General features: G+C 42.7%; 1 pseudogene; it reads right to left on the bottom strand.

Annotated features, from left to right (window-relative positions):
- Positions 1 to 15000, bottom strand: part of LOC136679682 (receptor-type tyrosine-protein phosphatase mu-like) — a 252906-nt pseudogene that overhangs the window by 42630 nt on the left and 195276 nt on the right.

Genomic DNA, 15000 nt, shown 5'->3' with positions numbered 1-15000 from the left:
GAGTGAGTTTGAAACATTAATTTACAAGATAAAGTAAGAATAACACGATCTGAATGGACTGACTATAACAAAGATGCCTGGAATGAAACAAAACACACAAAACCATGGGCAAGAAAAGAAAATGGCAACCATTCCTGCATCTCCCAAACTTGAGTGTTATACACACAGCGGTGAAAGCATGCACAACTGGGTGAGAACATTCTTGGAGCATCTGTGGTGGTGTCATATCATTAACCATTAGCATCCGTCAAACACAAGGCTTTGGCAGTGAGGAGACGGGGACAGAAAACATTTCACAGTCACGTTCCACATGGCAGCACACAGAAATGGCCGACGATGGGCAGCAAATGGGGCTTGTCAATGTTACATGTTTATACGTACATCTGTGCACTGTCAAATGTTTTCAGAACAAATCGTAGTCCAGACACATCACATGACATAACACTAGTTATGTTCCCAATGTCAGGTTTGTAACGTAAGGCTGTAAGTTCCCCCTTAACTATATTAACAACACAATATACAGTGTCTAGCTAAGACAACCTAGCATGTTAGCTAAAGGGACACTCCAGGCAAAATGAAAAAGGTAAACATCACTACATTTGCTGCCAACGTGAAAACTTGCTTCATAAAATAGTGCCAAAGTAATTGAAGATTTTTTAGAAAAGATTACTTTAATTAATGTATTTTAATGGAAAAAATGAAAGAAACAGATGGGTCATGTTCGAAAAAACAACATAAAAATGTCAGTCTTACACCTGGTCTGTGGTGGACCAGGGAATACAAACCCAGGCTCCAATCAGGGCTGGAAAATGTACATTTTTTTATGTTAAAATCACCTAGAACTGTCTTATACAGATATAAATGGGGTCATTTAGACTATATAACAGATTTTGACCAATCAGAGGCAACCAAACCATATCTGGCCCCCTCTGTGTCCTTCCTTCTTCTTCTAGATTATAAAATCAGGTCTGTTTTTATAACTATGCTGATTGATCTCTGGGGCGGCACGGTGGCGCAGCAGGTAGTGTCGCAGTCACACAGCTCCAGGGGCCTGGAGGTTGTGGGTTCGATTCCCGCTCCGGGTGACTGTCTGTGAGGAGTTGGTGTGTTCTCCCCGTGTCCGCGTGGGTTTCCTCCGGGTGCTCCGGTTTCCTCCCACAGTCCAAAAACACACGTTGCAGGTGGATTGGCGACTCGAAAGTGTCCGTAGGTGTGAGTGTGTGAGTGAATGTGTGTGTCTGTGTTGCCCTGTGAAGGACTGGCGTCCCCTCCAGGGTGTATTCCCGCCTTGCGCCCAATGAATCCAGGTAGGCTCTGGACCCCCCGCGACCCTAAAATTGGATAAGCGGTTACAGATAATGGATGGATGGATGGATGATTGATCTCTGACGTTAGAGTTAGACCACTGGTAGCTAGGTTGTATTTATTAGTTTGTAGAATATTGAGTGGGAAGTTAAGGTTTTCCAATGGCTGTCTGACATTTTCAGTTCGGCTGTATGTTTGCTGAGTACATGAGTACATGAACGGGAATGAAAAGAAGTACTCGAGTACCAATTCAGGTAATAAAACAAGAAAATACACAGTAAACTAATAAAATAAAACCATAAATAAAAAGATTTGCTTATTAAATTACTCTGTATTAAAATGAGTGCCTTACGAATTCTTTCAAACTGATGAAGGCTTCGATGCTGACATGAGAAGCAAGAGTTTAAACACCAGTTTCAAGCCGAAATGTCCCTTTAGCTGTGATAATATACCATGTACACAAAGACAGCCTGTCAATACAACACTACAGGTGCTAGCTAATATAGAGCTGGTGTCTATTTTGTGGGTGTCTGTAAAAATTCTAGATTTATAATAAATGAATCAAATGAAGTGTGCGCTTACCTCATTGATCTGATCCATAGTTAAGGTACAGAACCACAAGAGGAGAGGTCAGAGAGAGACAAAGTGTGTGAGTGAGTAGCTCTGAGGGAGAAGAGTGCTATTCCAACTTCAGCAGACACTACGCCACTAGCACAAAACAGAACATTCTCAGGGCATTACACTACGCATAAAGGATAGGGAGGATGTACACAAGGCCTATACGGGACCAGCACACACACTTGTGACACAACCCCTCGTGGCTATACCAAAGCGGATTGTATTTTGGGAAGCAGACTAGTGTGTGTGTGTTTGTTTAAGTATGTGTGTGTGTTGTTTTTGTGTATGTGGGGAAAGCAGCATCAGTGATTTAGTCACCCTGCTATTCTGCAGTGCCTTAATCCATTATGGAACAGGCCTGGAGGGCATCCATAGCCCAGGGCCCCCCACACAGAGCCAAGCCCAGACAGGTGACACTCAGAGCAGCTGCATTATTCAACTCCTCTGCCTGCTATAACACTACGGCATACAGAGATAATTACTGAGAGAGAGAGAGAGAGAGAGAGAGAGAGAGAGAGAGAGACTGAGAGAGAGTGAAACAGAACATAAGAGAATAGAAAAGATAATAAAAGGGAAAATAAGAGAAAGGAAAAAGAGGGAAAAGAAAACCACACAAAAAAGTAAGAGAAGGAAAGAGAAAAGAAAACAAAATAAGAAAAGAGAAAAGAAGAGTAGAGGAGAGTAGAGAAGTAAAGGGAAGAGAAGGGCAGAAGAGGAGTCGTGAAGAAGGGAAGGCCTAGGGAAGGCTGTGTGTGTTGATGCTAAATCAATAGAGAGTGTAAGTGACAGTAATCTGGTGTTTGTGTCAGGCGCAGTCAGATTAGAGTGGAGTGTGTACAGTGTGGGGACTCGTTGGCTTTCAGAAAGCGGGAGATGACACTCGACAACAGTGTGTTGGTTAAGTGACAGAGGGAAACAGAACACACACTTGAGTCTGGTGGGTTTTTTTTTTTTTGTAGTGTTCTGTCTGCCAGAGCGGTTGAACATGGCTCTCTTGGGAGCTCTCAGTGTGAAGGTGGCATTGGCATAATCAGTGCATAAACTACAAAGCCTCAGATTCTACACATTGCTAAGCTTGAGACAGTGAGCAAGCGATATAGAGAGAGACTGAAAGAAAGAAAGGAACAGAAGGAGAGAAAGAGAGAGAGAGAGAGAGAGAGAGAGAGAGAGAGAGAGAGAGCACAACTAAACACATTCATCATCAAAGAGTGCATTAACTTTCAATAGCCAGTGTGTATGTGGGAGAGATGAGCCCAAAAATAAAGAATGATGTAACAAAGCAGTGAAAGAGAAGAAATGAGAGGACAGACGAAGACACACACACAAACACACACATATATACAAACAAAAAACGAGTGTGTAAAGAAGGCCAAAATGAGAGTGGTGGGGTTGGGTGGTTGGGTGGGTGGCTGGTTGAAGGCATGGTGGTCCTACCTCATACTCCTCCTTGAAGCCGTAGCCTTCGGCACACTTCATCTGAGTGACGTGCTCCAGTAAGTCAGCCACTCGGATGGCCGGGTGCAGCTGTCCGGTCTGATATGGGACGTCCACTCCGTCCCGCTTGCGCAGGGAGTGCGTGTGTGTGGAGTGTGTGTGTGTGGAATGCGTGTGCGTGTGCGACTGTGCCAGGCTGCTGGTATCGCTTGCCATTGTCTGGGTCTCGTCTGGAAAAAAAAGAGAGAAAGGAGAAGGCAGAGAGGTCACTACAAGTGTCAAAGAGCGCCATGAACGCCATGCTTTTCTGAAACGTACACTTTCTTTTACAGCAGTTATTACAACGTGGCAGTGTTGTGTATTAATGTTAATTACAGTATATAACAATAGTTATTATTTAATCCCTTAAACTGCAGTCATTGATCATTTCTAAATGAATAAACGTTACATAATGTGAGTGACAAATCCAGACTATACGCCTTCCGATCTCAGAAGCCCATGTGTTTACCAGGAAAAGAGGAAAGTCTTGCTCGGGTTCCATAAGTTTGCAGAAGTCCAATATTGACTAGGTTTGGCTTATGACTTTCAAAGCTCTTGAAGTCCTAGCTGGTATCTGATCTGAAGTCTAATACTCCATTCAGATCTCTTTGATCAGCTGTAGGAAGCTTATCGTAAACTCTAAGGATGACGTAGAGCTCAGGTGGTGGACGATCAATTTCTATACGTAGCTCCAAAAAATCTGGAATATTAGGAATGCAAACTCAACAGAGGATATTAAATCATATGGAAAAAGACATATTTTGGCAGGTACTGTAGCACATTTTCATTTGTCTGTATTTATATCTAGAGCATTTGTAAAGCACCTTACACTAAAGTGAAAATGCTATATATAAAGATTGATGATAACTGCAGTGCTGTACAATTTTTACACAAGGGCTATGCAGTTTAAGAGCAGCGAGTAATAAGTCGCACTGTAAAAGAAAGTGTCCTTTTCTAGCTGTTTGCCTTTACTGTTTTAGATGAAAACACGACACAACGTTGTGGGGGAGGGAGTGAATGAGTGGATGCAGAGGGAGGGATACGTTCCATTCTGCCCTTTTGCTCATTTACACCATACAACATCATCCTTCCATCAAATCATAAATATGGGGTTATGCTGTAAATGCTACTTTAGTATGCCTGTCTCCTCTAGTCTGTGGTCTCTAATAGCCAATGCTCAGAGATTTTGCTTCTCTGTATCGGAAATTCATTTCTATGGCAGGATGAGGCACAGAGGCGCTGTCAATCAAACAGCAAAAAGCATGATGAGGGATGTGTGACATCACAATGACCAATGGCCCAAAGCCACACCTCCCGAGCACAACACGAGCACAGAAAAACCCAGGCGTGAAACCACAAGTGAAAGAGAAGCAGAGATGGAGGAAGGGGTGTGGAGAGCACTGGTCACTCGTGAGCTGAGGAGAGTTTTGCATGTGATGCCGTGACATGTCCACTGCCATGCATGTCGAAGACACATGGTGGGTGTCTTTGTGCGTGAAAAGGGGTGGGCGGGGTGGGAGTGGGGGGGGCGGGGCCAAATGGCGGACACCTTTTTTTTTTTTTTTTTTTTTTAATGGAACACACAACCTCCTTCCCCCAAAACAACAGGCAGACTGAGGAACTTACCATTAATGGGGACTTTTTAAGCAGATACATTAGAGGTTAAATGTGAAAAAGAGCGACAGAGAGAAAGAGAGAGAGAAAAGGAAAGTGTGTGAGAGAGAGAGAGGAGAGGAAAGAGAGAGGAGACAGGGTATAAGCAACAATACACCAAAGAGCACTGGCACACTACAGCTCTGTCCACTAGCCTGAAAGCCTGGGATAGATAGTGGGGTGCTGCAGATTACAGGGTTTTTGCTAAAGCGACGGGTTTAGACACACACTGAAAGATAGAAAATGAATTTCAAAGTAGATACAAACATATCATCTAGGAACTATAGGTTGTATGTAATTTGCTAAATGTTTCAAGGCTGTCCTTTATAATGTGAACACACTACAGTTCCATTATTTTACGATCTACAGTGGGTTACTAATGAATACACTTGATGATGTAAACACATCTACCAGTTTCCAATTGGAAGTCTCAGTAGTGCCTATTGTACAGTTAATGCTATTTTTCCTTCTTGTTGTAAGGCAACAAGCATCACTCTAATCTACTAGCTACACGGCCCTAGCCAACGGTCTTTCATATTTAATAAGGTTCACTCCTATTATCCCTTCATGTTATATTTCAATTAAACTTTCCGCAACACGGGCTGTGGCATTACAAAAAAAACATAGTGGAATCGCACATTTTCGAGTAAAAGCTTGTAATATTGTCGAAAAAAATTATTTTATTATTCTATTTCATCATGGGATAAATGAATAAACACTAGCAAAAGAGGAACACAAAAACAAGTAGGGCAGTGGGAACTAGCCAGAGGCAGGAGCGACATTAAAAAGAATCGAAGAGGAGGTTGCTCTGGGAGGGAGAGTGGAGAAGATGGTGGAGGGAGAGGGGGCACGGCTAAAGCTTGTTTTGTTTTGTTTTTGATTTCTCCTCTTCAGCTAAAAACAAGACTTTTTTTCTGAGCTACAACATCAAAAGCAATCTTTCTCCGAAGTGAGAGATAGCTTCACTGATGAAACTACACGACTTAGAGACTTTCCGTTATAACAGTGATTTCCAACTGTTCCGTTTCCCCCCGATACCCCACACACTCCCTGCCCTACAGTCCACTCCCCCTACATCCAGTCCACATGTCTGTCCATGCATATGAGAGGTCAGACAGGATGTGACATCACACGCACGACACGCAATGCGGATGGGATGGAGTGAAGCCAGCCTCGGCCCGGGACGCCCCGCCCACTGTTGGCACAAACGGGACGAGGAGGGAGGAAGAGAAGCAACAGGCAGGTATGGAGATGAGGCAGCCATCTTTATAGGAAAAATAAAAAAACACTAAAACCACCAAAACCAAAGAAAAGAGATCACCACAAAACACATTCCATTAAGTCTGGCCTAACTTTTGCACAGTGTTTAAACATGACCTGTATTTCTGACTGTATGAGTGTGTCAGGAGCCTAAGAGAGAGGCTAGCAGTGGTCATGAGAAGAATGAACAAAAGATTTCGCTCACCTAAAATAGCAGTGGGCACAAAAGGGTCTGGCAGGAGTTAGAATACAGCAGAAGGCCAGTGAGAGATGAGACAGAAAGAGGAAAGGACAGGAGAAAAGGAGCGTAGTTTTAGTTATGATAGGGTGATAAAACAGAATAGTGCATTTCAAAAGTCAGAGACCACCTATTAACCACTTCAAATAAGTGTTTGTCTATCATTTTAATGTGAGAGGACAACTTACAATCACTTAAAAGCGAAGACTGGACACGTTACTGACAATTTGATTTGATTCAGTTGTTAAAGCGTTGGTGTAATCTTGTGTTTTATAATTCTACTGTTTATATAAAATATAAAGGTACAACAATAAATTAGAAAAAGCTGGAACATTATAGAAAGGACATATTTAAAGAAAAACGGTGATTTGCAAAAAATAACCTATTCTCATTGATTACGTTGTTTATTTATTTATTTATAGTAATGTTCTGTGAAGTGACATTGTGGTTATGACCTACTGTGATAAAATGTAACTAACTGTGATACGCATCGTTGTTGTGAAGATGTTTTCAAGGATCATGATGCAACAACCCCCTAACGACCGTGAAAAAAAAGATAAAAGAAAGAAAGAAAAGAATTGTGGAAGAATAAAAACACACATTACACATTGTAACCTAGTTAGTCGTTGCGGTAGTAGGGTACAGAACAAGACCACTGCAGTTCAAAGATTAAGGACAGTGTGGTGTTACCTGGGTAGTAGGAGTTGGGCAGAGCTGTGCTCAGTGTGTTTGTCTTCACAGTGAGGGAGCATGGAGACGATCCAGCTGCAACATGTAAATGCCATATTACAATCTGTATCACTTCACAGGATGATATGCAAAGTCACTGTTCTTGCTCCATGCATTTAAAATCATAGTATGATTGGCTGATTAGTTTGCTGGGCTAGCACCTAGCATGGATGTGTCCACCTACTTAGCACCGAGACTGGATAATGGTACAATAGGTGCTGTGTTATCTACTTGCTCCCAACTACAACTTAAAAATAATGAACAAAAATGAACTAAAACTTACAGATACTATATTTTACATGAACCATTTGGGCAAATTTAAAATGCTAGGAGGCCCACTTTATATGAATTAACTTCAGCCCCGTGACTGGTTCATTAAGTTCATTCTTTGTCAGATGTGGCAGCCGTGTCCTGGGTTATTGTCACAGCATGTGTTTCTGTTAGCAGAGCTTAACCCACTCAACAAGGCCACAGTCAGTGTCAACGGATCGATGGAGACGTCCAAAGCCACCTCTCAGACAGCTATCTAAGGACACATCTCAGGGACAGTGCTGAGACATCGGGGAGCCAGTCTGTGTGCGTTTGTGAGCCTGTATTTTGAAAATAGCTGGGTACTCTGTATATGAGAACGTGCATGTGTCCGTCTTTTACACGTCTAAATATTTGGTGTTTGAACATACACTACCCCCCAGAACTCTAACTGAATGTAAATATCTTTGGCAGGTTTTCAATAGTGGGCATAGTGCTGGACTCCAGGTCTCTGTGTATGGAGGCTGAACATCTATGGTTTTAGGGGATCTGTGTGGGATTAGCAGGGCAACTCTTAATGTCCTTAGCCAGAGCGGCTGGTGAGCGAAGGTCAGGGCTACGTGCTCTGAGGTCACTCAGTGAAGCAGCTGGCTCATTAAGCAGGAACAAGAGATTGCGGTCAAACAGCTCAAAAACAACAGCGGCGTCCTGTCACGCACTCAGCGCGGCTGTGGAGGATTACAACAGGGCCAGGCTTCAGTAAGAAGGTACTCATGACCAACAGTGAGAACAAAAAAAAAACAAAAAACAGTTGTCTGTGATAATATGGTTGGAAATCTGAAATATAAAACGGGAAAATCCCTAACCAAGCAGCTCGGTGGCGCACAGCTCCAGGGATTTGGGGTTGGGGAGTTGAGTCCTGCTACGGGTGACTGTCTGTAAATAGGGAGTTGGGTGTGTTCTCTCTGTGTTCGCGTGGGTTTCCTCCAGGTGCTCCTGTTTCTTCCCATGGTCCAAAAACACACATTGGTAGATGGATTGGTGACTAAAAAGTGTCCGTAGGTGTGAGTGTGTGAGTGCATGTGTCGTCCTGTGAAGGACTGGCGCCCCCTCCAGGGTGTATTCCTGCCTTGCGCCCAAAGATTCCAGGTAGGTTCCGGACCCACCGCGACCCTGAACTGGATAAGCGCTTACAGCTTACAGCGCTTTAAGATGCCTTGAAGACAAGCAGATAAGGGCTATAAAATACGCAGACATGTTGGTGGACTCACAGCGGCTGTTCAGGTTGTGTGTGTCCATAAAGGAAAGCGCTTCGTCACAGTTGGTGCCTTGCTCTGTGTAGCTCTTGTCCATGGAGTTCACCATCACAGTCATCTCCTGCCGAGTGCTGCTCAGCGTCTCTTTACGCTTCTTCGCAAGTTTCCTTCAGTAAAGAAAAACACAATCATACACAACACTCGTTATGGATGGAAAATTCAATCATCAGAATATAAACACTGAGAATATTTATACATCAGAAGCTTCAGAAAGAAACTGCAAACACACTGATCCTTATGTAACATTGTGTTTTGAATCAGTAAGACAAATAAAATGGTTTAATAACAGCATGCCAATAAATAAAAATGAGGCTCAATCCTTTTGGCTTGCCATAAAATGTTCAAATATGTTCCTGTTATTCCTCCTTGGATATTTTTTTATTTTAATATGCAACAATAAATGCAGGAGAAAACGACATGGATTATAAAACCAATAATGTGTTTGAATGCTCGCTATAGGAGAAGCATTATTACGAAACGCCGCATTATTTGAACTCTAATCGAAAAGGAGAATAAACATTAGAGTAATCAAAAATGGGACACATAATGATCTGAGCTTGATTGAGAGGGAGAGGCAACAGACACAATTAAATTCTGATATAATTATAATCAATGCCCTACCAAGACCCTTCTGGGAGCCAAACGGCTTAGTAATTACAATGACACCGCTTCAAAAATACAATTTCTCTCGAAGCTATGGCATACCTCATATTGCTGACTTTCAAACAAGAGGAATGATCAGAATAAAGAGAATATCAGGTAGCTAAGCTAAGCCAAATGGCCGTCACCAGGGAGAACAACAGGAGGGAGCCCTAATCGAATTGTGCGCCGGTGGATCCATACATATCAGACGCTAATTCGGTTGGCTGGCCTTTGTTTTCCAGAGGTTCTGATACACAAGAAAATGCAAATGAGGTAAAATTATCCAGCCAATCTGTGGGAGCGGAAGGAGGGGGGGGGGGGGTGTCCAGGCCTGAGGCTACAAGGCTTCTGGAATATTCCTCCTCCATAACATGATTTACAGAGCAGGAGTCACGCCAAACCACAAAGTGTGGTAATGCTGGAAGTTTCTACAGAACACAGAGCCCATTAAACTTGCAGGTCGTGCCAAGTCAAAGACAATGACGTGCACTCTTCGATCTAATATTGAGGATGATTGATGGGGAAGACCACTTACATGGTAAGAAACAAGCTAATCAATACCCACAACTTCTTCCGAGACATATTTTGCATGCGAGCTGCAGGCATGTAAATGAGCAGGGCCGTACGATACAGTGAGGCTTAATTGGGCCTGAAATTTGAAACCAAACTCAACAGAACCCAAAAACACTCGGTCTCAGTCCAGACCCAATCCAATTTACTGCCTGATGTCATGTAGCTTCACTCTCCTCTTCCAGTATTATTTCTACTCATCTCATTGTTCCTTAGAAGGTAGAGGGCAATCAACCATGCAGCACAAGGTGTAATTTAAGTGTAGTCTGTGTAGTCAGTCTCCTGATGAAGAAGGTGCACTGGAAAAGGCCAAGCACTTGCTGTGTCTTGATTGGATAATGCCCCTATCACCAATATGAGATCACCGCGGTCAGATATTTACTCAACACATATCTGAGAAATTGTGGTACCCAGCTCATGTCAGGGTTTGGTGAGGATTTGAAAGATATTCCGGGCTCTAGTACCCGTGGCTAGAAGACTGAGAGAACGAGAGAGAAAGAGAGCGCGTTAACTACGGCTGCCACCTCTCCTTATGTGCCCCTGACTGGGCGACCTGTGGCTGTGTTTGACAGAAAGACGGGGAGAGGCTAATGAAGAGTGCTCTGTGAACCATTCTCCCTCATCCATCCTGTTTATTTCATTTAGCGCTCGTGCCACAGCCATATGGTGACACTTCCCCCGCAGCCCAGATCTGATGCTGCCACACGGGACTAATAAATGAACAGTTCCTGCAAAGGCAAGTGTGAGAAGCGCATTAACACACACATACACACACACACACTCATCCAGCCCCTGTAAAGAGTTCACTGTGATTCTGTAAAAAGGGAAAGAACCCAAACCTAATTCATGCTCAATCAGATCTAAAAAACAATAAAAGAAAGTGCAGCAAACAATGTTCCTTAAGATCTGTCTGAGAGATTGACGAGTTATGCTAATTAGATAATGGCTAATTGAGACAGGGCAGATCTTTTATTCGTTAGCATTTCGCCAACCTTTCCATTATTTTTCCATTATTGTAATTTCAAGTCATTTACTACAATTTCAACTCATTCTGAGAGCACTGTAATAAAAGCAAAATAAGAGATGAACAGCCTGATGTGTTAAATATATATTTCCAAGGGATCCAGGTCACCTTGTCATCATGTGTGTATGTGAAATTAACATTTCCGTATCCTACAAAGGCATAACCAGTTTGATGACCCATAACATATTAGCAACACAGCAACCAGTAAAAGACAGGCCACGATTATTATTCTAACTATACAGCAGTTATAGTCATTGTACTGTCATATGTATAGCACAGGAAACACAACAGTTCCATTAGTGCACCTCTATAGACCCAGTTCTCCCCACCAACACGGATCCAAGTTCATTCATTCATTGTCTGTAAGCGCTCATCCAGTTCAGGGTCGCGGTGGGTCCGGAGCCGACCCGGAATCACTGGGTGCAAGCCGGGAACACACCCTGGAGGGGGCGCCAGTCCTTCGCAGGGCAACACCCACTCACACATTCACTCAGACCTATGAATACTTTTAAGTCACCAATCCACCTATCAAGGCGTGTTTTTAGACCATGGGAGGAAACCGGAGCACCAGGAGGAAACCCACGCGGATACAGGGAGAACACTCTATAGATACTGAAGCTATGGTCCCAACCAGAACACGGCACTGATTTACTGACTCTGATACCGATATATTTAATGATTTTCTATGGTTTCTAATACGTTACAACATTAACCTATATATTACAATTTATTTTCCTGAGGTCTTGCGTGTTAATATTTTGGAAGTTAAAACCATGCTCCTAATTTTTCCTATTTTCCTGTTACAGAGCTTGAATGGAATTCTGGCAAGAACATACTTTAACTTTTAAACATGGCCTTCCATGATTCATAGCAAGATACATAACTACACACACATTCATTCATTATCTGTAATCCAGTTCAGGGTCGCAGTGGGTCCAGAGTCTACCTGGAATCATTGGGTGTAAGGCGGGAAAATACCCTGGAGGGGGCGCCAGTCCTTCACAGGGCAACACAGACACACACACATTCACTCACACCTACGGACACTTTTGTGTCGCCAATCCACCTGCAACGTGTGTTTTTGGACTGTGGGAGGAAACTGGAGCACCCGGAGGAAACCCACACAGACACAGGGAGAACACACCAGCTCCTCACAGACAGTCACCCGGAGGAAACCCACACAGACACAGGGAGAACACACCAACTCCTCACAGACAGTCACCCGGAGCAGGAATCGAACCCGCAACCTCCAGGCCCCTGGAGCTGTGTGACTGCGACACTAACCTGCTGTGCCACCGTGCTGCCTTAACTACACACTAATTTAGAAAAAAAAAATGTAAACTCTAATGTAGTGTAATTTACTGTTAAATCATAGCAAACGTTTACATTGTTGACTGAATCACAGATTAAAAGGGAGGGACTAAGGAAGACAATTAAAGACATGTGTTGAATGTTGTTTGTGAATGAGAATGTGAGAGTACTCGCTTTGGAAACATCAAACTAATATTTCAGAACCTGTACAATGCTGTTTGGGACAGCACTACTACCTTTTTTTTCCTCTTGCCCCTGGACTCACTGTGCCTCTGCTAGTGTGGGGTAAATGGGGAGATATTGCATGATTAGCAGAGTGGAGCTGGCATATCTGCCTCTGTTTGCTTGGCTGTGGGGAGCTGTGTGTGTGTGAGTGTGTGGGGGGGCACTCTGTGGGTGCTGCTTACAAAATGAATCACTCTCCCATTCACTGCTCATTTATAAAGAGCACGGCCTGCAAACGACACTACACAACACAACACACTTCATTACCAGGATTCTTGAGCGTAAGCAAAGAGAGAGGGAGAGATAGAGACTATAAGAGGGGTTTTCTGTAACCAATTAATGTAATATATTTCAGGACATAAAGACCTTGCAAACAAGAAGAATTTGTCTGTGTTTGCAGCAACATGACAAACCAGAAGATAGAATAATGGACAAATAAATGATTAAACAGATTAAATTAGCTAATAATCTTAAAAAAAGGAAAGCATAAAAACGTTTATGAATTCTGACAGAAAGCCTGTGTGGCTCTAACCAAAAATACACACATTTAGAGAGAGTTACTTATTTCGAATGGTACTATTGTGCTTGTGAAAGGTCAGACAGTTTAGACAGATCAGTAGTGCTCTTATTTAAACTGGTGTGCATTGCTATTGTGTTGTGATTTTGCTGTATGAATGATTTCAGCCAGGCCGCATGAGTTTCACCTTATTAAAATCTGTTACTCAACAACACTTCTTTAAAAATCAGGCTGCTGTGAGCTTCTCACACTTCACTTAATCAAGCAGCCCTCCACCCTAAGTGCACATGATTAAAGAAGAGAGACACATTTTGTTTTATACCATGCACATGGCCTATAAACTGAGCAGGTCACATTATCAACAGTTTCAAACATAATAGGCAATAAACAGCTTGTCCAATTTGCACTTAACACTAGTGCAAAAGTCACAATATATTGAATCCTCCATGTTATACAGTGCATCTATTACACATTATAGTAGTCTAATCTGAACACTAAAAAAACTATTTCAACTTCTCATTAGGGTGATTTATTTTAACCCAATTTTCTCCCCAGTGGAGTTTGTACCAGTTCCAGGATCAAGACTAGTACATACAAAAGAAACGTTAGGACCTAATTTTCTGGACTTTTTCCAGATTTCATATGTAAAAAATGGTAGAGGAAGCATGAGCTAACCTTGATTTGTCCTTTCACACATGTAGAGAACAACGAGAGATATTCTGTGTCACCTATTCTCACAGCTGAACATGTTCTATATGGTTGAGGTGGTGCCTGTGCAGTGTGTGCAGGAGATACAGCATGATACTCTGGAACATTAGTGGTTCTATTCACTTGGACATTAACGTGACACCGTACTAGGATAAAGTCTGTGTAATGTCTGGTACAAATGTTACAGACACTTGGGTTCATACATACAGCTCCTCTAGGTAAAGTCTGGAACAATTCTGGGTTACGGTGCAAGTGTGAACGGGGCTTCTACAATGTGAAGTCAGCCATATCTGGAGAGCTCAATATGCTTGGAGGAGTACGCTAACGGTCCAGATTAGTTATGTTAGCTAATAGATGCCTATATTTGCTATCATTGTGCTGAGTAATGAGGAAGGGCATACATTTGTCAACACTTTAACACCTTGGCCAATCTCACATTAGCTGCTGAGAATGTACACACTTGATGGTGGTACATGGGTAAGTCCATTCTCATTGTTTCCATTTACTACTGCATCTACAGCAATGTCTAGTCTTTTTTTATGGGAAAAAACACATCTGTTTACATTCGTTTCATCTCTCTTTTCACAGATAAATATCTGAGCATATTCTCTGTCTCTTACAGCACTTTTCTCAGTTTAAATGATACCGCAGTGAATTCTCATGATTCAGAGCAAAAGTTAAGTAACAATTCAAAGTGCAGTCAACAGTGTGTTACACAACAGCACAATGTTAAGACCAACATGGGCGGTGAGGTTGTATTTTCGTACACAACAAAGCAGTCTGACATGCTCTTCTCTAACCTCGGAATCCTTCATCTGTTCACCTCCCCTCCATCACTGGCTTTGACGATGTAAACCCGCCCCCGTAAAAAAGAAACCTTCCTTCAAACTCCAACGAAAATAAAACATAAGGTAATCAGGTTGCTTTGTAACGGACCTGACGCAGCAGTGGGTAACATTTTCAGCCTAAACATTGTCCAAATATCTGCAAACTGTTCCACCCAGCACGAATGTATTCATTTGCAGGGCTGAGATGAAACAAACAGCCTCGTGGGTATTGTAGGCTGCAGAACAGTGATTGTGATCCTCTGTATTGTAGGCGTGCGTGGCCGAAACAAAGGCGGGATCATTATAGCTGCTCGGACCCAGGACGCAGTGGGGCA

The sequence above is a fragment of the Hoplias malabaricus genome, chromosome Y (genome assembly GCF_029633855.1).
Source record: "Hoplias malabaricus isolate fHopMal1 chromosome Y, fHopMal1.hap1, whole genome shotgun sequence".
NCBI classification, from domain to species: Eukaryota; Metazoa; Chordata; class Actinopteri; order Characiformes; family Erythrinidae; genus Hoplias; species Hoplias malabaricus.
The sequence above is the reverse complement of the archived record's forward strand: the minus strand, read 5'-3'. Positions and strand labels throughout refer to the sequence as shown.